Here is a 24,979-nt window from a genome sequence, read left to right as displayed (position 1 = left end):
TGAAAAAGAGCTGAACACAACTTAGAGACTAAACGACAGTAAAAAAAAAAAAAGAAAATTACAATTTTTAAAAATTTATTTTTTAATTGAAAGATAATTGCTTTATGAATTTTTTAACTACCAATTTTATACGAAGGGTGGAGGGACAGGGGACTGAACTAAGTATGGGCCATAAATCACTTTTAAGTGAATAGATACAAAGGATCTATATTGGCATAGCAGTTATTGGAGGACAAATGATATATGATGCTTCAACAAAATGCTTTAAAACAACTTATCCTCATAAATATGATAGACAGCCATTAAATTGTATACTTTAAAGACAGGAACTTCATGAGAGGAACTGTTCAGCTTATCCCAAACTGAAACATTCTCCTCAATATGTCTTATTAATACTAATTTATACTACATTTTTCATAAACAAATCCCTTTCTCAGAAGAGGGAAATGTTAAACTTAAGTACAGTCCCATCTATAAATTAGAATTCTGAATTAGTAGAGTCCAGGAATAACTGATTTTTAAAATTCATTTGGATTTAGTGTTAATTCCACCTACATGTTTTGTTCAAGACTCTGATATGAATCAAAGAATGAAGAAACTAAACCCATGGAATATGTCGGGCTTCCCAGGTGGCACTAGTGGTAAAGAATCTGCCTGCCAATGAAGGTGACCCAAGAGTTGTGGGTTTGATATCAGGGTTGGGAAGATTCTCTGGAACAGAAATGGCAACCTGCTCCAGTGTTCTTGCCTGGAAAATCCCAAGGACAGAGGAACCTGGTGGGTTACAGTCCATGGGGCGGCAAAGAGTCAGACACAACTACACAGCTGAGCACACACCGCTGTGGCTGTTGTTCACTCAGTCGTGTCCAACTCTTTGCGACCCCATGGACTGCAGCAGGCACTGATTATACAGCAAACATCAACAGAAAATTATCACACACCACTACTCAAAGTCCTTTTAAACAGCCTTATTGCTCTCAGGGCAAAGCCCAAACCCAAACTCCCCAGCATGGCATGTGAGTGAATCGCTCAGTTGCGTCCAACTCTTTGTGACCCCGTGGGCTGCAGCCTGCCAGGCTCCTGTCCATGGAATTCTCCAGGCAAGAATACTGAAGTGGGTTGCCATTTCCTTCTCCAAATGGCATGTGAGGTCCTTCACAATCCACCTTGCCTATCACTTCAGCCTCATCTTCAAACTCCACATAGGCTCTGCATTCTCCAAGTTCCACAAACCGTGCACTCTATCTCACCTCTAGGCCTTCACTAGGTTGGTAATCATTCCTTCTTATTTGCTTCAAATCCCACCGTAGGCACCTCCTCCTGGAGCATGTCCTTCCTGAAACCCTGAACGAGATCGGGCACCACTTTCATGCACTTTAGTCTGCTGTGCTGGTCCCACCACAGCACTCACCACAATGCATTCAGGTTTTATTTACTCATCTTATCTCTCCAACTTGTTCCTTATTCATCATTGTATTCTCAGCACCCAGCAAGAAGCCTAGCACATAATTAATGCTTAAAATTTGATGAATGAATGGCTGAATGTGCCCCCTAATTATTAAATAGCTGATCAGTCCTTTGGCAATAACCATTAACAGAAAATAATAATAATAAATGATGTCAAGGAGTCAGTTACTCGTGAATTACAATGCAGAAAACAACCGACAAGAATAGACGCAGCCAGCACAGATATCAGGTCCTGTGGTGATCCTCTGGAAGGTCTCCTCCCAAGCCCCAAGCCACCTGCACAGTACTCCTCCCTGCTGGGCAATGACCCATCTGGCTTTCAGGTCTATGCCATGGAAATAGGACATAAATACCACAACACCACACCATTCACACAGACTCTCACTACTGGAGAAAGTTGAAGCAAAAAATACTTTGGATCTTCTTCCTCTCCTTAGAAAGTGATTTCAGAGCCAAAATTCAGCTAAAATATCATTCAGTCCATTGACTTTCAAACTGGACTCGGCAACTCCCACCCTGGGGAAAAAGGGTGGGCAAAGGTCTGAGCAGGCTGTCAGGGCCCCTCTCTCTTGTCAACCAAAGAAACTGATTTTAGTTTCTTAACATATTGAAAGTGAAAGTGAAAGTCGCTCAGTTGTGCCCGACTCTTCGAAACCCCATAGACTACACAGTCCGTGCAATTCTCCAGGCCAGAATACTGGAGTGGGTAGCCTTTTCCTTCTCCAGGGGATCTTCCCAACCCAGGGATTGAACCCAGGTCTTCCACATTGCAGGCAGATTCTTTACCAGCTGAGCCACCAGGGAAGCCCAAGAATACTGGAGTGGGTAGCCTATCCCTTCTCCAGCAGATCTTCCAGACCCAGGAATCAAACCAGGGTCTCCTGCATCGCAGGACTCCCGCAATGGTAGGAGTTGGTAAGACTCCTCTTTACCAACTGAGCTATCAGGGAAGGTCCTAACATATTGGGCTTCCCCCACATGACTGTAACGAAAGAGTTCTACCGCTTTTATTTAAAATAAAACTGCTTGTTTGGCCTAATCCTCTAATTTTAAAAATGAAAGAACTGAGACTCGAGATCTCTCCAGCAACTTAGCAAAATCAAGGACTTTAGTCTCCTGACTCTACCCAGAACTCTTCGCACTGGGTTAAATCACTTCCCTACAAATTCTTCAGCATTTTTACAAAGTGAGGAGTTCTGATTATATACAGACCAGTAACAGATACAAAGGGAACAAATACAGGACAGTCTCAAACTGAGCACAACTATATATTAAGTAGTTACTATATGGGTCACTAAGACTCAGACATGACTGAGTGACTTCACTTTCACTTTTCACTTTCATGCATTGGAGAAGGAAATGGCAGCCCACTCCAGTGTTCTTGCCTGGAGAATCCCAGGGACGGCAGAGCCTGGTGGGCTGCCGTCAATGGGGTCGCAGAGAGTCAGACACAACTGAAGTGACTTAGCAGCAGCAGCAGCAGCATACAGGCTTTCTCTAGGAATCCCTAATCTATCTACTTGAATAAATTAGTTCTCTGATGTTTTTTCATCCATCCAAAGACAATATGGTAATCCCCTGGCATGGAATGCACTTAGCACTTAGCAGAATGCCTCCCACACAAGTACAACAAATAGTAGCTATTACTATTACTTGTGGCTCAGATGGTAAAGAATCTGCGTGCAGGGCTGGAGACCCTGGGTCAATCCCTGGGTCTGGAAGATCCCCTGGAGAAGGGAATGGCAACCCACTCCAGTATTCTTGCCTGAAGAGTACCGTGGACAGAAGAGCCTGGCCCGCTACAGTCTATGGGGTTGCAAAGAGTTGGACACAGCCCAGCAGCTAACATTAACCACTCAGCTTACACAGTAACCTTTTGGAATAGGGACCCTCAAACCTGCCCAAGGTCACACAGCTAGTAAGCAGGACAGCTAGATGGTGAACCCAAGTTCCAAAGACCACATTCCTTTTAGAATGCTACCCTCTTTGGCAGACTCATTTTTCTTCTCCATGCCTTATCAACCCCACCTACCTCACAGCAAAGGTTAAGGTCAGCAAAAGCTCTTTGGGAAAGTCCTATGCATCAGATCAGATCAGATCAGTCACTCAGTCATGTCCAAATCTTTGCGACCCCATGAATCGCAGCATTCTAGGCCTCCCTGTCCATCACCAACTCCTGGAGTTCACCCAGACTCACGTCCATCGAGTCAGTGATGCCATCCAGCCATCTCATCCTCTGTCGTCCCCTTCTCCTCCTGCCCCCAATCCCTCCCAGCATCAGAGTCTTTTCCAATGAGTCAACTCTTCTCATGAGGTGGCCAAAGTACTGGAGTTTCAGCTTCAGCATCATTCCTTCCAAAGAAATCCCAGGGCTGATCTCCTTCAGAATGGACTGGTTGGATCTCCTTGCAGTCCAAGGGACTCTCAAGAGTCTTCTCCAACACCACAGTTCAAAAGCATCAATTCTTTGGCGCTCAGCCTTCTTCACAGTCCAACTCTCACATCCATACATGACCACTGGAAAAACCATAGCCTTGACTAGACGAACCTTTGCTGGCAAAGTAATGTCTCTGCTTTTGAATATGCTATCTAGGTTGGTCATAACTTTCCTTCCAAGGAGTAAGCGTCTTTTAATTTCATGGCTGCGATCACCATCTGTAGTGTTTTTGGAGCCCAGAAAAAAAAAGTCTGACACTGTTTCCACTGTTTCCCCATCTATTTCCAATGAAGTGATGGGACCGGATGCCATGATCTTAGTTTTCTGAACGTTGAGCTTTAAGCCAGCCTTTTCACTCTTCACTTTCACTTTCATCAAGAGGCTTTTTAGTTCCTCTTCACTTTCTGCCATAAGGGTGGTGTCATCTGCATATCTGAGGTTACTGATATTTCTCCCGGCAATCTTGATTCCAGCTTGTGCTTCTTCCAGTCCAGCGTTTCTCATGATGTACTCTGCATATAAGTTAAATAAACAGGGTGACAATATACAGCCTTGACGAACTCCTTTTCCTATTTGGAACCAGTCTGTTGTTCCATGTCCAGTTCTAACTGTTGCTTCCTGACCTGATACAAATTTCTCAAGAGGCAGATCAGGTGGTCTGGTATTCCCATCTCTTTCAGAATTGTCCACAGTTTATTGTTATCCACACAGTCAAAGGCTTTGGCATAGTCAATAAAGCAGAAATAGATGTTTTTCTGGAACTCTTGCTTTTTCGACGATCCAGCGGATGTTGGCAATTTGATCTCTGGTTCCTCTGCCTTTTCTAAAACCAGCTTGAACATCAGGAAGTTCACGGTTCACATATTGCTGAAATTTCACTAGGAAGAATCCTCCTAAAAAGAGCAACTCACTAACATCAGCCCTCCACCCTGGGAAAACAAGGAAATGGACTGAAAATGGGGTTAGTGTCACTTATCTCTGACCTTTCAGCCCTACAAATAGCCAGAGAAAGAGATGCTTTACTCTTCCAGGACCATCCACAAAGGGAAGAGACAGATGCCTTTCCTTCCAGTCCTACTGCATTCCCCATCAAGTATGTGTCTCCAGTTAAAATTCATTTATTTTGGAGACATCTATGGAACATCCATGATGAACCCACCATCTAGCCAAGTGCTAGAGAGAGATGGTTAAAACTCAACCCCTGCCTTTAAGGAATCAGAAAACTAGACCTAACTATAAAAAAAGAATAAAGAGGCCTCCCTGACCATCTCACAAAACACAGCACCCACTCTTCTGGATCCTTGTTCTCTTTTCCTGTTTTTTTTTTTTTTTCCCACTTAATACATTTCACCACCTGATAAGTGTGCTGGGAGCTTAGAAGAAGCAATTAATTGTGCCCAAGGGTGTGGGTCTGGGAAGGAAATTATGTATATTAAGCCTCAGAAATCATGGGAAAGTGAGGAACAGGACAGGGAGACCAGTCTTGAATGCCAACTTCCCCCTCCCCACCAGTGTCTCCCTCAGCTCCAACTCATACTAGCAAGATGCCCCACCAACTGTCTCTCATGAGCCCCTTTCTGCCAAAGGTTTTGAACCTAGTTCCAAGGGGCTCTATCGAGCATTCTGGAAGCTGGCTCTTTTTCCTGTCCTGGTGGGCCAGGAAGGTCTGAAATAGTACATAGTCAAACTTGGCCTGCCCTTTCCCCCAACACAGCTGCCATGATTCACTTCCTGTTCCCAACAGTCATTTAAAGTAGAGGATCTGCAAATTTTTTCTTTCAAGTTTGATGGTATCCATATAAGTATATGACTTAGCTTGACAACAAGTATTTTAGGCTTTGTAAGCCCTAAGGTCTCTGTCCAACTACTCAACTGCCATCGCAGTGTGAAGCAGCCATACACAGTACATAAGCAAATGATGAATCTGTGTTTCAACTAAACTTTACCTACAAAAACAGGCAGTGGGCCTGTGGACCAGTTTGCAAGTCCCTGATCTAAAGGAAAATGGGAGAACTATTTTAAAGCAGCTTCCTCCTGACAATTCCTGGTTGCCCGTCTTAAAACCTTCGGCTATCCACATCTCACCATCACTTCTTGAGTGTTTCTATTTAATTACTGAACTTAATTATTTTTCCCAGAATCATAAATTCATTTTAGACAGGCATTTTTGGATTTTAGATTTAGATATGCATATTTTAGACATGCAAACCTTGGGGTTGGGAGCCCAACTAGCATATAGACATTTTCCGGGTTGGATAGGATTTAGAGATCATCTGATCCAACCTCCCACTCAATGAAGAAATTATCTAGCGAGTAGTCATTCAGCTCCTATTCAAACAATTCTAATGACAGGAAGGATACTCATTTCCTCCCAAGGCAACTCATTTCATCTTCAGACAGCTCTATGGCAAGATACTCTACCTGTTTCTTCTCAGTACATTTTACCACTTAATTCTTTGTGTATTTGCTTACTGTCTCTTTACTAGATCGTATGATCTACGAGGTCAGGAACATGGTTTGGGGTTTTTTGGGGGGTGGACCTCTTTTTTACTGCTGTCTTTCTAGCAGTTTGAACAGCGGTACAAAAAAGGTATAAAGCAATCATTTACAGAGAGGAAGGGAGGGAGGGCAGGCGAGTAAAACAATGATGCACTTGGGGACTTTAAGTGACTCGGCAGTACTGACATGCCAGGCGCAGGGGAGCAGCAGGGCAGGTGAACTGGCATCGCTGGCGCAGCACAGAAGCCCCTGCAATCTCACAGCAAGCGCAGAGGCTAGAGTGGTAATGTTTGAGGAGCACATGTAGAATTCTCCCCTTTCCCTCTGCCTCTTTCTTCCAAGCCTCCCCTGCCCCATTCTGATAGTTGGTAATCTCTCACTGCAGTTTTCTGAAGTCTGTTCAGACAGCCCCTCCTCCAACAAAAGTGCACAGCCCTAAAACTTGTAGATACAAAATTCCCCTCTTATGCACAAGTGGTATGTTTCAAGACCCCTGGTGGACGCCTGAAACCACACCCAGCACCAAACCCTATATGTACTATGTCTTTCCTATACACTTGACCCTGGAACAACACGGGTTAGGGGCAACGACCTTCTAAGCACTCAAAAATCTGTGTGTAACTTACAGTTGGCCCTCCATATATTCAGCTCCTCTGCATCCTGGGTTCTGGGTCTATGGATTCAACCAACTGCAGCCCATGCTGTACTGCAGTATTTACTATAGAAAAGCATCCACATAAAAATGGACCCATACAGCTCAAGCCTGCACTGTTCAAGAGTCAGCTGGATAAAGGCTGGGTCAAGGATTCATTCACATTACTCAGAACAGCAGGCAACTCAAAGTTATAAATTCTTTATTTCTGTGCAGTGTCCAACTCTTTGTGACCCTTTGGACTACAGCCCACCAGGCACTCTGTCCATGGAATTTTTCAGGCAAGAATACCAGAATGGGTTGCCATTACCTCCTTCAGAGGATCTTCCTGACCCAGGGATCAACCCTGCTTCTCTGGCGTCTCCTGCACTGCAGGCAGATTCTTTACCTGCTGAGCCATCAGGAAAGCCTCCGTTTATTTCTGGAGTTTTCCATTTAATATTTCTGGTTGACCTGATCCATCTTACAGTTACATTATTTACCTTTTTTTTTTAAATTTCAACCTGAAAGTCAGTTTCGATCAATAGTTTCAACTGTCTAAATATTTTCTACACCTTCCAATTTATAAGCATTCACTGTTTATCTTTTCTGTATCTTCATCCAAATTGATTTTTAAATTGTTAAATAAAATATAACCAAGAAAAGCCCTCCAGAACGCCATTAAAAACAACCCCTCTAAATAAACATCAATCTATTAACCAGTACTTGCACATCACCTACATGCAAGCTGGCCCCAAATTCTGTCTTGGGGTCACATGAGAAAATGTTAAATACCTAATTTCAGCACTTTAGACACATTACGTTTTTAGCACATTTCTGAACCCCCAGTCCAGCCTAGGAGCCTTTTCAAAAAATGAACTGCCCTGATATACATCAAAGTGCTGGATATATGGTTAATTATCCCTGGATGGTGTGATTTCCCACCCCCCTAATACTTCAATAAAAAACTTGTGCTGATTTTACAATTTACACAAAATCATGGCAAAACCTAAAGGAAAAAAAAAATTATCAGTTCGTATGAGTTAGTGACTTGCAGGGTCCTCTCTCTGCTCTTATCCTTTGCTTAATCTGTTTTAGAATTCTACCAGGGATCACTGTCAAGTTTCTAATGATACTCTCAAGCCCATGTGACCTAAGGGTTAACTCCAGATAAATCAAACATATCTACAGCGACAGTCAGAACTTGACTCTGCCTTCAAACGACATCCAGAATCCATTCCTTTCTGGCCACGCAGCACTGCCACCCTCATCCCTGTCCTGACGACTGAGACAGAGGCAGAAGCTTCCTACCTGTCTCCTTGCTTCCGCCATTGCCCATTTCCCCCCATCCTCCACAGTCTATTCCCCAGCGGGAACAGAGTAAGCCTTTTAAAACCTAAGTCAGGACTTCCATGGTTGTCCAGTGGCTAAGATTCTGCGCTCCCAATGCAGAGGGCCCAGGTTTGATCCAGGAACTAGAGCTCACATGCCGCCACTGAAGATCCTACATTCACAATCAAAAAAGACCCTGAGTGCTACAACTAAGACCTGGCACAGCCAAATAGATAAGCATTTATTAAAAAGAAAAACAAAAAACAAACAAGTCCAGTCATGTCTCTCTTCTGCTGTCCACTCCTCAGTGGCTCCTATCTCAGAATAAAATGCCCTGAGTGCAAAGGCCCTTCCCCAGCTCTCGGGCCCGGGGTGAGCTGCAGCCAGCTCTGCTCTGCTCCGGTCCCTACACGCTCTCCCAGCTACTCCTCTCCAGCCCCGCTGGTCCTGCGACAGGCACACTCACGCTTGTGTCTCAGGGCTTCTCCATCTGCTCTTCCCTCCGCCTGGAATGCTCTTCTCCCATGTAATTCCTTGGGTGTGTTTCTCACTTCTTTCAGATCTTGGCTTTAAAGTATCACCTCATCAGAGACCTTTCCAGATGACCTGCAGAAAGTAACAGTCTCTCCGCTCCTCATCAGTTCCAACTGCCACCTTAGCCCGCTCTTGTTCTTCTGCGCACCTATCACATGTAGGTGTTACTTATTTACTGTATCTAACTATTCACTTTTTTAATGTTTTGACCCGTTAGAGTATATTCCCTGAGAACAAGAATTTTTTTCTGTTTTGTTCAATGCTGAATACTTAGCTCTAGGCATGCGGTAAGTGGTACCCTCAGGACATAAGCGCAGTATATGGCAAAGTATGTATGAGAGATACGTGTAATAAATTTTATTGATGAAAATGATTACTCCCCCCTCCCAAATTCACCAAGTATATTAAAAAAAAAAAAAAGGGTGCTCCAATAAAGAGAGACTAAAGCACCCTCAGAAAGATCAATGAACAAATGAGTACTGACTGCCACTCCACCCAACCAAAAATGAATTTCATTACCTACCCAGTTCCCTGAGGTAGGAAAAACGCTCCAGGGAAAGGAACAGAACAAGAATCCTGAACCAATTAACAGATCAAGAATTTGTCTTCAAGTTTCCCACTCTCTCAAGAAGAGCCTGTCCTGTCCATAACTGTGCCTGCTTCCAGGAGCTCCCGTGAGACTGAGAAGTCTCACGAAAGATTCCTTTCCTATGTCCAGCCACTCCTATGCGTAGAACCCATTTCCCAGACTCACCCTCTGGCTGCCCCATTGCCCCACCTTCCAGAGAACCCTACTCTAATGAGTCCACAGCTACCATAGGGACCAAGACCATGAGGTCCTCTGGCCACTCTGCTCAGGCGTCTTCTGTTTCGTCAGTACCCTCACTTCCTTATTCAACACCACTAATAAAACACTGGCACACAGAATCCAGAAAGGGCTAGGAAGGAACTAGCTGGCAGTCACTCCCTCAACCAAAAAGTGACGTGCTCAGAAGAGAAACTTAGTGAAATGAAAATAACCAGGTTTAAAATCTAGTTCTGCCATCGGCCACTTGTATAAACATAGAGAAGTTATTTAAACCTCTCAAAGCTCATTTGTTTGTGGTGAAAATAACAACACTTACCTCACACTTTGGTGTAAATATTAAGGGATATAATGTCTCTCATATAGTAAGTCTTCAGTAAATGGTAGACTGGCTGGTAGACTGAGTGAGAAAACGTGTGAGGTGCTTAGCACAGTACCTGGTTCAGAAGGGATCATCAATAAATACCTCCCTCTCTCGCAATGGTGGAAAAACTGTAGAGACTACAGAAACTACTCCTCGCCCTGCGTGGCTGCGCACACTGTGTCACACTTACCATCCTCGCCCCAGTGTGGCTGAGCACACTGTGGCACACTTACCATTTAGGGGACTGAAGTTTCCTGTCAATGCTTCTGCCTGCTCCCCCAATGCTTGCTGTCGTGGACACGGTCACGCACTATACTGCAATGGCAGCTGCCTCTTGACCTGGAGAGAATATAAATAGAAGGCAGAGAGAGGTAAAATGTGAATCGCACAAGACTGGGCTGAGCCTGTCTCCCTCCTCAGGGAAGAGGGGGCATCTGGCTCTGGAAACTTCCCCTTTCCTATCGGATGGCATGGTCCCAAGACTACACTGTCATTCCTGAAATTAACAAACCTATACATTCCCCAATGGTCTAAACATTCATATGACAGCTTACATCCAGAAGGGATCTCAGAAATCTAGTTCAATGCCCTCATTTTAAGGAAGGAAACTAAACTTGGAAAGAGTGAGTCACATAACTGCTTAGGGCTGAAGCTGGGATTCCACTAAAAATCAGATGTTCTGGAATATGGGCAAGGAAAAAAACCCAAACATCTGTGGAGTATCCACCACACCCTGGACAATATGTTTTATGTTTTACACCAGACAATACCACAATAATGTTACTCCCTTATAGACAAAGAATCTAAATTTCAACAAGACAAGTGACTTGTCCAACATCTTAGTTGTGAGTGACAGAGACTTTAAATCCAAGACTGTCCAATTACAAAAGTCATGTCACCATGCTGACTCTCATTGGAGTACCTTCTAGACTTGGTTCTCAAAACAGCCCTGAACCAGCCAATATCAATCAGAACAAAAAGAGAGCCTCTTGAACTTTCCTGGTGGCCCAGTGGTTAAGAATCGGCCTGCCAATGCGGGGGACATGGGCTTGATCCTACATGCCTCGGGGCCAGTAAGCCCACGCGCAGCAACTACTGAGCCCGCCCACTGAGCTACTGAAGCCCATGTGTCCTAGGGCCCATGCTCCACGAAGAGAAGCCACTGCAAGGAGAAGGCTGGGCACCAAAACTAGCGAGCTGCCCCTACTCACAACTAGAGAAAGTCCGTGCAGCAGCCAAGACCCAGAGCAGCCAAATAGAAAATAAAACAAAATTTAAAAAATAGAGCCTCTCTGCCTGCAAACTTTACCCCCAGTTTTGTAACAAACCTTCTACAAGAGAGCTGAAAAGCCTCCTAACCCACTGAATCTTACCCCAACTCTGGAGAAGAGTAAATGAAGGTGGAAGATCTGGGTTAAACATCTGTCTATCCCGGTCTTAAGAAAGAATGGAAAGATGGCTTCTAAGCTAGTGGCAAGCTTAGAGGTTTCCGTACGTGGTCCTGCACCCATGGCACCTCCTTTCATCACAGCTGCCCACCCCTCCCTTGCATACCCCCACAGACCACCCTGTGACCTCCCTGCAAGGTTGCTGCTGCTGCTGCTGCGTCATTTTAGTTGTGTCCAACTCTGTGCGACCCCTTAGACGGCAGCCCACCAGGCTTCCCGTCCCTGGGATTCTCCAGGCAAGAACACTGGAGTGGGTTGCCATTTCCTTCTCCAATGCATGAAAGTGAAAACAAAAGTGAAGTCGCTCAGTTGTGCCCGACTCTAGCGACCCCGTGGATTGCAGCCTACCAGGCTCCTCCGTCCATGGGATTTTCTAGGCAAAAGTACTGGAGTAGGGTGCCATTGCCTTCTTCTGTTGCTAGGTCCCCTTTAATCCAATTTCCATACCTCTATTACCAACCCCATAACACATTCAAATATACAGAATCTGCCTGTACCTCCATCCTCCTGGGGAGAAAGGCTAGAATAAAGATGGAGAAGTAATAAAATGATAGCTTTTCCCAAATGGCCTTTAAAAAGATGAAGGCTTGAAGTCTCAAGCCAATAAGACCTAAGAGAGAATTATTGATAAGCAATGAACACAGCTAGAAAAGAAGAAGAAAAAGGACCTGTATTAAGGGCAGCACCTGAAGGATGGCTTGGGTGGGCGGGCTTCAAAAAAAGAATCAATCTAAGCAGATTAAGTGTGGTTGCTATTCAAACAGCAGGACTGGCCCACAGACCTTCTGTCCTGCCCCCTCCACCCTTTTTACACACATACACATCCCTTCCTTTGCATAGCCTAGAACCTTTCCTACATAAACATTTTAAACTCCAAGAAATGGCCACATAAATCTGGTCTGTCACCACCATGGTCTCTGCAGCCCTAACAGTGGCAGCAGCGCCTCTACTGAAGCCGCTGCCCCCACCTCCAGCCAAACCTGCTGGCGTATTAATAAAGCCTAGGAGCCCGTCTCTTCAAAACAGGATGGAATACCCTGCCAAAAAGCAAGCAAACAGGAACTCCAGATGATCCTCATTTGTTTTCCATTGACACAGACTCTCTCCTTATTTCTAAGGGCAAATGATTTCTTTCCTTTGCTCCTGAATGTCACTTACTTCTTCCATCCTCGGTGTACTGGTCCTCTGTCCCCAGAAACAAAGGATAACTGTAAACATCCTCCAACTCTTCAGCGCTGCCTCTTCAGAGCCTTTCCGCCCTGACAGATCTTGCCAGGCCACTTCCCCGAGGCATTTCTTCTGGTGCTTTGTGCTGTTACTGTTGGTGCTAATGGTGGTGGTTCTGCGTGTATGTGCTATCTGTCTAGGAAAAGAGTATAAAAGGACCCTTACAGATCAGGGAGTCCAACTGCCTCATCTCCCAGAGAAGAAAAGGAGTCAGCAAAGGAGAAGAAACTGGCCCAAGGCAGCAAAGCTGGCTGAAGTGAACACATTGAGTCCACCTGAGATAACCAACAAGCCACAGAAAGGAAACCATCAGTCCATCCTCACTTGATTGCTGAACGTAAAGTTCTCTTACTCTTGGGCTCAGACCTAGGTTGCGGTGACATGACTAAAGGCATCAAGGTCAGAATCGTGGGTAAACACAGGACGCATTATAGTATTAATAACTCCGTCAGGAGAATGGTGAAGTTGCAACCAGCCAGCACACCAAGCACACTGCTCCTTCTGCGGCAAAACCAGGGTGAAGAGACGGCCTGTGGGCCACTCGCCCTGTGCTTCTGCATGAAGATGTAGCTGGTGCTGTAATGTGCGGACCTACAGCACTATTTCCCCTGTCACAGTACAGCCAGCATCAGAAGCCTGAAGGGACTGAAGGGCCAGGAGAAGCACCACCACCTGAAATGCTGCTGACCTATAATACACGAGTCATTTCACGCAACAACAAAACTCTCTTAAATGTGTATCACCTCTGTCCCAAAACACTTTAATAAGGACTGGCAGGGCATGAATTCCCCACTTTTGGAGCTTTGACTTGAGGGCTGTCCAGCTGAAGTTCCAATTAAAAATCAAACCCAAGGCTTTCTGTTCATGGGAACCGGAGGACACGGAGACCAGGGCAGCCGCAGACACCAAGAAGAAGACAGCCAGACATGGAGCCCAGGTTCTGCTTGATGCTCTGCCCGGACTCCAGCTGACCCTGAACCACAGCTGCACAGGGCAGAATCCAAGGACCTCCGCTAAGGACAAAAGGACCGGACTGAGCCGTGCACAGCTACCCGCTGCACGTGAGACGGAACGTGCAACTCAAGTCTGCCCAGGGCGCCTGCCTGCTGAAACAAACACAGCAATGGGGCAGTCTCTATAACATAACATTCACACGCATCCATGCCAAGGACACAAGCCCGAATTACACGAAGAACTGAAAGAAGTAAACCGTCTGCAAGAGTTAGGAAACAACAACAAATCCACAGAGGCAACACTAAGATGACCCAGATGCTGGGATTATCAAACAAGGACATTAAAGCAGCTATTGTAACAGCTATTAAAAGCAGAGAAATTGGTGGTGGCGGGGGAGGGGTGGTGGTGGGGGGGCGGACAGGGAGGGGGGAAGGAAATTTTAGAATAGAAATGCAGGATCTGAAATTTTAAAGTTCTCTGAATGAGTGGGCTTAAGAAGAGAATGGAGATTACACAGAAAAGACTCGATGAAACTTGTAGATCAACAGAAATTATTTAAACTGAAATAAATGGGTCATCCACAGTCTCTAGAAAATTCACTCTCAGGCCTTTCACCTAAGTGTATGCGGTGATTACTTTCTGTTATCAGAAAAACAGGTTATCAGAGAACCAGAATGACTAAGGATCACAGAGAAACCATTACCTGCAATTCTTTTGGAACAGGTTACCCCCGTCAACTAATTAACCTCCTGTGGCCTTTCAAACATAAGCAAAAAAGAAAGTATAAAGGTGGAAAATGAGAAGGCAGGAGAAAAAATGTAAACCTGAGACAACCATACTGTTCAAAGTCCTAAGATTCAAATCTAATGCTCCACTGTCTGTACTGAGAAGCCAGGAGATAGTCATGTTTTCCCCTATAACTGCTGAGGTGGCATTCTCAGGATTATTAGTGAAAAAAGTCAGGAGGGATTTTAACCTTTCTCTGCCCTGTGTGGTCTCTTCAACAAAAATCCAACCTAGGAAACAGGCTCCTAGCAGGATGGGGTGGGACCAATCAAACGACAGTCGGTTGGGAGCTGAAGAGAGCAACTTGGCGACAGCCAGCCTCGTGCCAGAACCCCACTGAGGTCATCATGTTGGAGTTCAGCTGCAAGACTTGTCAGTTTCCGTAAGCCCTGCCCTCCTACCTGGGCCACCTACCCGCAGGCAACAGAGTCCAGTGCAAGTGCTCTGTTCTCAAGTGCTGTGATTAATTCTTAAACTGTGTTAATAACAGAGATTTCAACACTTATCTCTGATGGAGGATAATGTCTGCTCGAATAATGTCTTTCCTTTTCTGCTCCTCCCAGGATAACTTATTACTCCTGAAACTCTTAAGATGAGAAGAAGATACTCTCTTATCCTCCATATGACAGATGAGCAAACAGACTGAGAGCCGTGTGACCCTTTTAGGAGACCTTTTAGGAAACAGAGACAGGACTGGTATCTAGTCATCCCACCTCTGAGCTACAGGGCTTTTCTTCACTTCACTAAAGAAGCTTTGCCCAACAAAGGGTCAAAAATACAGGCTGGAATTGAAAAGAAAGGGCTTAGGCTCTTAAGAACTTATTACTAACAAACAACTGGTAAGACTAGCTTGCGATTAGCATTTCTGTTTAAATGCAGGCCCTGGAGGATGCCACCTGGCTCTTCTGCTTCCTTTCCTAACTAGTAGGTTATAACTGAGACTAGGCCTCCTTGCAATTAGCCCATGTTTGTGGGGTTTAGCAACCGAACCACATGCCTGAAATTGTTGGTTAGTCACCTGCTTTAACAAAGTTGGCTGCTTCAGAAGAACATGCTGGCTGCCTTTAACCTCTAGAAGTCTATCATTAGGGTATCAAGGAGCCATAAGGACTGTAACAAGTAATGGCAAATGGGCTTCCCTGGTGGCTCAGTGGTAAAGAACCTACCTGCCAATGCAGGAGATGCAGGTTTGATCCTTGGGTCGGGAAGATCCCCTGGAGAAGGAAATGGCAACCCACACCAGTATTTTTGCCTGAGAAACCCCATGGACTGAAGGAGCCTGACGGACTACAGTCCATGGGGTCACAAAGAGTTGGACGTGACTGAGCAACTAAACAACATCAACGGTGAATGTAGTTAAACAGCAAGTCACAGAAACCAACCTAAGAAGCAAGGAACCCAATGCTTCTGTCACCTAATTTAATCCTCACAGGAACCCTATCAGGAAAATACCATCATGCTTATTTTATAAATGAGACGAAATTAAAGGTTCAAAGTCATGGAGCTAATAAGTGGTAACTGATAAGTGGAGTCTCACCTAGCTATTTCTGTCCCAAAATACACTTTCTCCTCTCCTTTATAACTCTCTAAGCAATCAGCTCTCGGATCTCACCCAAAGAAAAGTCAGTCCTGATCCACAGTCCAAATGTCACAAACCTTCATGAGGTTGATGGGTACTTTGTTCATTCATTCATTCATTCAAATATTGACTGATAATGCATTAGGCTCTGGGGCAAGCACTGGGAATAAAACAGTGAGTAGAAACAGATTGTCTTCAAGGCATTTACTGTTTAATATGATACTTTTCTAAGTTCTGACTGGACTTTGCAACCCATGGACTGTAGCTCACCAGGCTCCTCTGTCCATGGGATTCTTCAGACAAGAACACTGGAATGGGTTTCCATGCCCTCCTCCAGAAGATCTTCCCAACCCAGGGATCAAACTCGCGTCTCTTATGACTCCTGTCATGACAGGCAGATTCTTTACCGCTAGCGCCACCTGGGAAGCCCAGAAAGTTCTTCCTTCCCACACTGGGAGTCAAACCCTGGTCACCTAGGTAAAAACCAAGAATCCTAACTGCTAGACCATGTGGGAGGGACTAAAGAATCATATAAAATACAAAATACATGAAATACCATTAATAGAAAGTGACCCGCTGGCCTAGGTCTACAAAAGCTCCAATCAGGGTGAGAACGTTCCAAGTAGAAGAGGGAGCACAGTGAGCTAGCGGAACTAAAGTAAATCTATGTAACCAAAGAAGGGAGAAACATTAACTACAAGAGACGCAATGAGGCAGGAGACATTTGGAGAGAGTCCTACCATGTAGCCCCTGGAGCCCAAATTATGGGTTTGCATCTTTATCCAAAGAGCTTAAGTCATCTAAGTGTTAAAAAGAGATAACTTTTGAAATGTGTACACATTTCAAGAAAATCACTTTGACTTCAGTATGAACAACAGATGGAAGGAGGTAAAGATGGTGCCAAGAGATCAGAAAGGAGGCGGTCCTGTGGTCCAGAAGCAGCAGTAACAGGGCACATCACTGATGCCCCAGCGCACCCGATGTTCCAGGCCCTGCTCGCGGCCATTTATATGAACGAACTTAATCCTCACAGCAACTCTGTGAAACAGACAATTATCAGTACTAAACAGATATGACTTGATATAAGGTTAAGTAACGTAACGGAATTACACCCCTCCCCGTTGTGCCCTCACTTCCCTCACGGTTGGTCCTATGCATTCCTTCTTCATATTCAACCAGTAAAACTTCAGCCCTTGTTAAACCAAACTAACAACCTCTCCAGGCCAACACCAAAGCATCTAAATTATAACCTAACTTGTATCTCTAGAGAAAATATAACCATATTGACTGATAAGATTTTAAACTGATCACCACAAATTTCCAACAATTTTCTCTCAAAGCTGCCAGCAATCCTGCTACATTTCCCTTAGTAGGTTCACTTTTCTACTCCCCAAGATGATTCACATCTTTTTTCCCTCCCGATAAACCTCCAGCCCCCAGCAGCTAATAACCCTGTCACCAAGAGGAAACATTCAGTAGTATCCAGTTCACTATGTTCTTTATCTGATATGCATGTATCCTTGCTGAAATGGAACTTTTGTTAAATACAGGCTGATATCAAGGTGGCTCCCCAGTCAAATCTGAAACAGTATCAAAACCAAGAAGCAACAGTCAGACCATGATTTTCCTAACTTCAGATCTAACCACACACCAGCATTCTGCTTCTCCTACTGTGATAATGAAGTCTCCACTGGTATATAAAGTACAACCTTTCATACCTACTATGGCTCTAGTTTCCTCTTAGCTTCATATACAGTTATCCCCACTCCCTCTTACATCATTGTTTTCTCTCTTTAAAGATTCACGTCCACCAGCATACAAACAAGCTCAAGAAATTAGCTACTTGAAGTCGGATCCACAAACTTGGCACTGGCTCACCAACTGTTAGCAGGATGATGTCACTGTTCAGTCATTCAGTCACGCCCACCTCTTTGCAACCCCATGACTGCAGCACACCAAGCGTCACCATCTCCCAGAACTTGCTCAAACCCATGTCCACTGAGTTGGTGATGCCATCCAACCATCCTGTCCTCTATCGTCCCCTTCTCCTTCTGCCTTCAATCTTTCCCAGCATCAGGGTCTTTTCCAATGAGTCAGCTCTTTGCATCAGGTGGCCAAAGTACTGGAGCTTCAGCTTCAACATCAGTCCCTCTAATATTTATTCAGGATTGATTTCCTTTAGGATTGACAACTTTGATCTTGCAGTCCAAGGGACTCTCCAACACCACAGTTGAAAAGCACTGATTCTCTGGCACTCAGCCTTTGTTATGGTCCAACTCTCACATCCGTACATGACTACTGGAATAACCATTGGACTATTTCTGTACCAGTATAGGTACAGCAATTGAGAGGAAGTATGTAGACATTCGTGCGCAATGTGACACTGCTGTGACATCCAAGCACATGATCAGTGGACTTCTCCAATGGTAGGCCAGTAAGGGTACTGGTGAACTCAAATAGCAAGTCATGTGTCAAGTGAGCTATGTACAGATCATACACAGTACTACCACATATGGGCTTCCCTGGAGGCTCAGATGGTCGAGTCCGCCTGCAATGCAGGAGACCTGCGTTTGATCCCTGGGTTGGGAAGATCCCCTGAAGAAGGAAATAGCAACCTACTCCCAGTATTCTTCCCTGGAGAATCCCACGGACAGAGGAGCCTGGCAGTCCACGGGGTCGCAAAGAGTCCGACACAACCAAGCGACTAGCACTTTTACTTTCACACTTCCAGGTCCGAGACCACATTTGAGAAGCAAGATTCTAGAATTTCTGATCTTAAAAAACAAGACCAAAAAAAAAAGAATAAACTCTCTCTCGAGCTCACTTCCTCCGCCACTCCAGCTCCAATGTCTCTTCTCTTGAAAGGTTGTCTACATTCTCTGTTCCTCCTCTTTCCTCCTCTCAGTTCACTCCAGTCTTCTATCCTCAGCACACCAGACTGTTCATAAGGGTCAAAGGCTTCAATGTTGCCGAATTCTAGACCATCTCTTTGACCTCTAAACAGCATTAACACAAATAACCACTCTTTCTCCATCAAAACACTTTCTTCCTTAATTCCAGGATATCATACTTTTCCTGAGCTTCTTCCTACTCCACTGGCTCACTGTTAATTCATTTTTGTTGGCTCCTCCTCTACTCAACAAGGGTCAATCCTGGGCCTCTTTATCTGTAACCTCATTTCTTTGGGTAACCTCATTCAGTCCCAGCACTTTTGAAGCCCAATGGCTGCAAAAGCTTTCCTCAGCAGTGACCGACCCCCGCCCCAAACTCCAGTAGCATATCCAACAAGTTACCTGACATCTCTACCCAGACATCTAATCAACATCAAATCTACAGTCTCATGTATTTTTTAAATTTAATGAAAACTTTTATATGTGGAATTAGCCAGCTCAGTTTAGATGATCCCAATTTTGCTGGCAATAGCCAAAGCACCATAGTCAGAAGCCAATCAAACAAATGGCTTCTCTCCATCAGGCCTGATCAGGGTGTTGACCTTACCACATCAGTGTTCTAGAGCTTCTCACAGCCTGTTGAGTTTGGCACTTGTTGGTCCCGACATCCACAGTGAACACCAGTGTGTTGCTGTCTTCTGTCTTCTTCATGGCTCATTTGGGGGCCGGGGGGTGGGGGTGGGGATTTGATGGTGGCATAGTGAGTGGTCAAGTCTGTTCCTCCAAGGGGCAGCTCTTCCAAGAATATCTGGGCTGCCTCCTTAGCTGCAGTGTTTTGGGCCACTGGAAGGCGGGCAACGTCTGGATCTTCTATTTTTGTGGTTGTAGATGCCTTTTAACACTGCTTTCTTGGCCTTAACAGCCTTTGCTTTGGCTTTGGAAGGGGCAGGGGCTCCCTTCTTCACCTTCGGTGCCATTTTTGTGAAAAGCTTCTTATACTCTTGTTGGTCTTCACTGTCCACTCTTCCCTCCCCAGCGCCATTCCTCTTTCCCCATCTCAGTTCACAGCCACACCATCCACCCAACTGTCCAGGCCAAACACCTGGAATCATCCTGGATTCTTCTTTCCCTCACGTGCCACATGCAAATCCACCACCAAGTCCCATCAACTCTGAGATTTTCTGGAGTCTGTCCCTCTGCCCTCTATACTCCAAATAAGCACTCTGGTCCAAACACCTAGACTCTGACCCTACCAACTGCAATAGCCTTTCCTTAAGTCTCCCTGCTACCGGCTGTCCCCATTCACCAAATAATAGTGAATTAAATTTCTAAAAATTTAATCAGATCAAGACTCTAATCTCTAATGGCTTTCCCTTTCACTTAGTATAATCCAAAGTCCTCATCACGGCCTACAAGACCCTACATGATCTGGCCCCTTCCTCTCAGACCTCATCTCCCACCAGGTTCCCCCTCACTTCCTGTTCCTTGCACACACATTGTTCATTCTTGTCTTAGGGCCTCTGCACTGTTCCCTTACACCCTTTGTAAGCTGGCTCCTTTTAGTCACTGAAGAGTCAGCTTAAATTTCACCACCTCTGTGAAGACTTGACCAGCCGATTTAAAGTAGCTCTCACCCTCTAACCTATCACCCTAGTTATGCTCACCTTAACACTCAACCCTGTCTGACACTTTGTCTATTTGTTTATTGCTTGTCTCTTCCTCCCCACCCCTACCACCGCCTTCTGTTTGCCCTTCACAGTATCCCCAAGGTCTAGAACAGAGACTGACTGACAATAAATAGATGAGTCTTCAGCACAGGGAAGTGATCTAGGCTGGAGACATGCGTTTATGAGTCATGTGTGAGAGGTGTGGCGACTAAAGTCAATGGGGCAGATGATATCGCCCAGGGAGAGTGTCCACTACAAGGAGAGAGGAGGGCCTGGGAGAGCAGAGCATTTAATAGCTGAGGAATGGAGGATGCGCCTGCAAAAACAACAAGGAAGACAGTACGTCACTGGAGCCAAGAGAAGAGAGGGTTTGTTTCCGGAAAAACCGGGTGGTCAACAGTGTCATCTTCACTGAGAAAATTAAAGACGGAAAGTGTTGAATTCAGCTTCATGGAGAACATCAGTGACCTTAGTAAGAGGTGTTGCACTGAAATGATAAGCACAGAAGCCAGACTGGAGCTGAGTGAGTAGAGACAGGCCGTGAGTATAGACAACTTTTTTTGAAAAGTTTGGCTATTTGAAAGCAAAGATGATGGATTACAGAGAATGTGGGGCTGAGGAAGAAGAGTTGTTCTGTTTCTGTTTGAAGAGTTGCTTTGTCTCTTGTGTTACTCATCCAAGCAGCACCGCTGCATGCACACGCTGCCAGTCACCCAGAAGTCTGACGCCCTCACGGCCAGTCAGGACGCCGCCTAAATGACCTCGGGACCGGCTCCTAAACGCCCAGTCCCCATGAGTTTCCGTTTACGTGTGCACCGCATCTGCGCTTCTATACTCTTTCACTAAGTGCCGTCAGGAACAGGGTACTGGGCTTTCTTATGAAAGGCCTGTGTTTAAAAGGCCTGTGTTTCTGCTGCCATTTTAACTTCAAGGCACAACTGGGGGTCATTATTTCTACCCCAACAAGAAGTCTGTTTCCATTCTACAGCCCCAAGAGCACTTCCCTTTGTCTTTCTTCCACACTCCCTCTCCACCCTGCCTGCTCCCCAGGCAACACACTATAATGGGAAGAGCACACTTAGTCTTAGGAGCTGGGAATCTGGGTTCCCACTGTAATTCAGTCTCCTATCAGGTCAGAGGCTAAATCTCACGATCTCAGTTGTTTTCAGGTGGATACAGAAATGATAATATCCAAACTTCATGGCAGTGTTTGTTGTAAGGGTTATATAAGTGCCTAAGCACACAGGCCTAGCATCAAATACATGCTGCTAAGTCACTTTAGTCGTATCCGACTCTGTGTGACCCCATCGATGGCAGCCCATGAGGCCCCCCACCATCCCTGGGATTCTCCAGGCAAGAACAGTGGAGTGGGTTGCCATTTCCTTCTCCAATGCATGAAAGTGAAGATGCTCAGTCGTATCCGACTCTTAGCAACCCCATGGACTGCAGCCTACCAAGCTCCTCCATCCACGGGATTTTCCAGGCAAGAGTACTGGAGTGGGGTACCTTCGCCTTCTCCGAAATACATGCTACAAATGTTAATTCAATTTTCTTCTCATTACCATTCTGATTAAACCTTACATCCCCTGCCCAAGTTCATTTAGTTTCTCTTTTCCTCTGTCTATGCGCACCAAGAAAAGGAGAAGCAGCTTGAGAAACTTACTTGCCCAGTTCCAACCTAAAGAGTTTTAAAGTAGTACTAAAAAAGGTGGGTGGGTGGGGCCAGAGGTGGAACCAAGCAGCATCTAAAAGGGCAGGGAGGACCCCTGAGTGAGAAGAAACGGGTCAGGCTCCCTGCCAGGGTCTCCCATGACCCCCTCCAAGCTCCTTCTTGCAGTTGAGGCTATGTCTCTGTATCATGCTCTTTTAGTAAGTCACGCCTGCCAACAAGTCTCAAGCCAATGTCTTCAGTATTAAAAACAAACAAAACACTCATATACACACACTGGGATGTACAGAGGGTGATGGGATCCTAGGTCCTAGTCTTTCTCCAATTTATTAGTTCTGGACCCTTGTAGAGAATTATTCTAATTTTCTTACTCAGAAAAACTTTACTCAAAGTTTCCTCATTTGTTAAGACAGAAACAACAATCTGCCATGCCTACAAGAGTGGCAGTATCACACGCAACAGTGCGTGTGACAGTGCTCTGCACACCTAACATGCGGTTACTGGTACACGATAGGTCCACAAAGCAGGTAGAGCTTATTACCTTTGGCCAGGTTAGGGGTAAGTTTGACTGACAAGGTCCCCAGTTCCGGTGTCCTCTGTTCTATGACCCAAGGCTACCTATCTCCAACCCAAGTCCCTCTGTCCCTGGCACCTGAAAAACCTATATTCTTTCTAATTCCACATGATTTCCTTATCTTAGCAAGGTTTCTTGAACTTCTCTGACTAAATTGCTCCATGTCCCCAAAAAGGTAAAGACATTAGACTTGATCTCAAAGGGCTTGGATATTCTAAGCCTCTCCATCCTATCTTTCAAAGCACTTCATCTCTCTACTTGAGCAATTTCCAGTCTGCTTTGCATTATAGCTTTATCTTATATCATCTCCTAAGGAGAGAGCAGAAGGATGTCTCACTGAGTTTAACATTCCCCATAGCACTTAACATAGAGCTTTGTACACAGAAAGAACTCAAAAAGTACTGGTTGAATTGACTCCATGCTGATTTCTCATTTTTTGCACTTACTGTCCATTCCACACAATAAGTATATACTATCTTATCCTTTCATATTCCTTTTGTAGCTCCCTAAGCCTGGTACAATGTGAAACACAGTCAGTATTTTCTTAAGAATTGGTGACTAGTTCATTTCTTAAGATTTTTTACCTTGATCAACCTCTGAGCCAATCAACCTATCCTACTTGTGATTTTTAACAACTGCCGATGGTTACTGACATAAATAAACACGACATTTATCAGACTATCATAGAAGGAAATTGCATAACAGTTATTACATGGATAGAAGTGGAATGCAGGGGTTAGAGGCACTTTTTCTCCCCAGTGGCATCAATAACATGGTCAAAAGGCAAAGTCAGCAGACCTAGACTCTAAGTTCATCTCTAGAAGGGAAGTGATCTTCCAAATTGGCTCCCAGTGATCTCTACCTCCTAGTATCCATGTTCTGTGGGGGCTCCTCCCCTTGAGTGTGGGCTGGACCTAATGACTTGCTTCTAATAAACAGAATATGGCAAGAGTTATGAGACGTCATTTCTGAGATTAGGTACAAAGGACTAAATTCTTTCTTGCTGCCTGTCTCGCTCTCCTTCTCACTCTTCACTCACTCTCTTGCTACCTCTTGTCTGATGAAGCTAGTTGCTACCCTGGAGAGGCCCATGTGGAAAGTATAATGTCTGCCTGCAATGTATGAGACCCAGGTTTGATTCTTGGGTCAGGAAGATCACCTGGAGAAGGAAATGGCAATCCATTCCAGCATTCTTGCCTGGAGACTCCCTTGGACAGAGGAGCCTGGTGGGCTACAGTTCATAGGCTCACAAAAAGTCAGACACAACTGAAGCGACTCAGAATGCTCATAACCACCCACCAATCAACAAGGAACTGAGGTCCTCAGTCCCACACCCCAAATGAATTGAATCCTGCCAATGACCACTGAGAGAACTTTGAAGCTGGCACATGATGAGGTGACTGCAGCCCTGGAGGACACCCTGACTGCAGCCCTGGATGAGATCCTGAAGCAGGGGACCCAGCTAAGCCCTGCCCAGGCTCCTAACCCACAGAAGTTGTGATATAATAAATGCATATTGTTTTATGCTGTTGAATTGTGTTATGTGGCAACATATAGCAAAGACACTCTGGTATTAAAAAAAAAAGAACAAAAACAGGGTGGGTGGGTGGAGAGAAGCTATGGATTAAAAGATTCTTAAATGGCATATCAATCACAAAGTATGGACCACATTAAAACTGTAAAAAAAACAAAACAGAATCATTACATTGATGAAATAATTAGAAGTTGAATGACTAGATATCCGATGATATTAAAGAATTCTTATTAACTTTTTGACATGAAATTAAAAATGTGGGTTTGCTTGGTTGGTTTTTTTGTTTGTTTTTTGGATTGCACCGTGCAGTTTGGGTGGGGGGCGGGCGGGGGTGTGTGTCTCAGTGCCCAGACCAGGGACTGAAACCAGGCCCTTGTCAATGAGAGTATGGAATTCTAACCATTGGACCACCAGGGAATTCCCAGATTACTTTTTTTTTTAAGGTAACTTTTATTTAAAGATACACATCGAAATGCTTACAGATGAAATGATATGATGTCTGGAATTTGCTTCAAAATAATACAGGATGGGGTCAAGTGGATGAGGGTATAAATTATAAAAATGAAACAAGATGGCCATAA

At 44.9% G+C, this 24,979-nt stretch overlaps 1 protein-coding gene across 6 annotated transcripts in view; it reads right to left on the bottom strand.

The window, feature by feature from the left end:
* LUZP1 (leucine zipper protein 1) overlaps positions 1-24,979 on the bottom strand; it is a 102,853-nt gene that overhangs the window by 20,240 nt on the left and 57,634 nt on the right. For 2 of the 6 annotated variants that reach the window (XM_070776912.1, XM_070776896.1), the window contains exons 2-3: positions 12,676-12,880; positions 10,303-10,408 (exon numbers count right to left, since the gene is read on the bottom strand). The gene's annotated coding sequence lies outside the window, so the exon portion shown is untranslated. Of the gene's footprint in view, positions 1-10,302; positions 10,409-12,675; positions 14,057-24,979 lie in introns of those variants that run through there. The other 4 variants (XM_070776925.1, XM_070776920.1, XM_070776903.1 and 1 more) reach the window with 3 other exon arrangements.

The sequence above is a fragment of the Bos indicus genome, chromosome 2 (assembly GCF_029378745.1).
Source record: "Bos indicus isolate NIAB-ARS_2022 breed Sahiwal x Tharparkar chromosome 2, NIAB-ARS_B.indTharparkar_mat_pri_1.0, whole genome shotgun sequence".
Lineage (NCBI taxonomy): Eukaryota > Metazoa > Chordata > Mammalia > Artiodactyla > Bovidae > Bos > Bos indicus.
The sequence above is the reverse complement of the archived record's forward strand: the minus strand, read 5'-3'. Positions and strand labels throughout refer to the sequence as shown.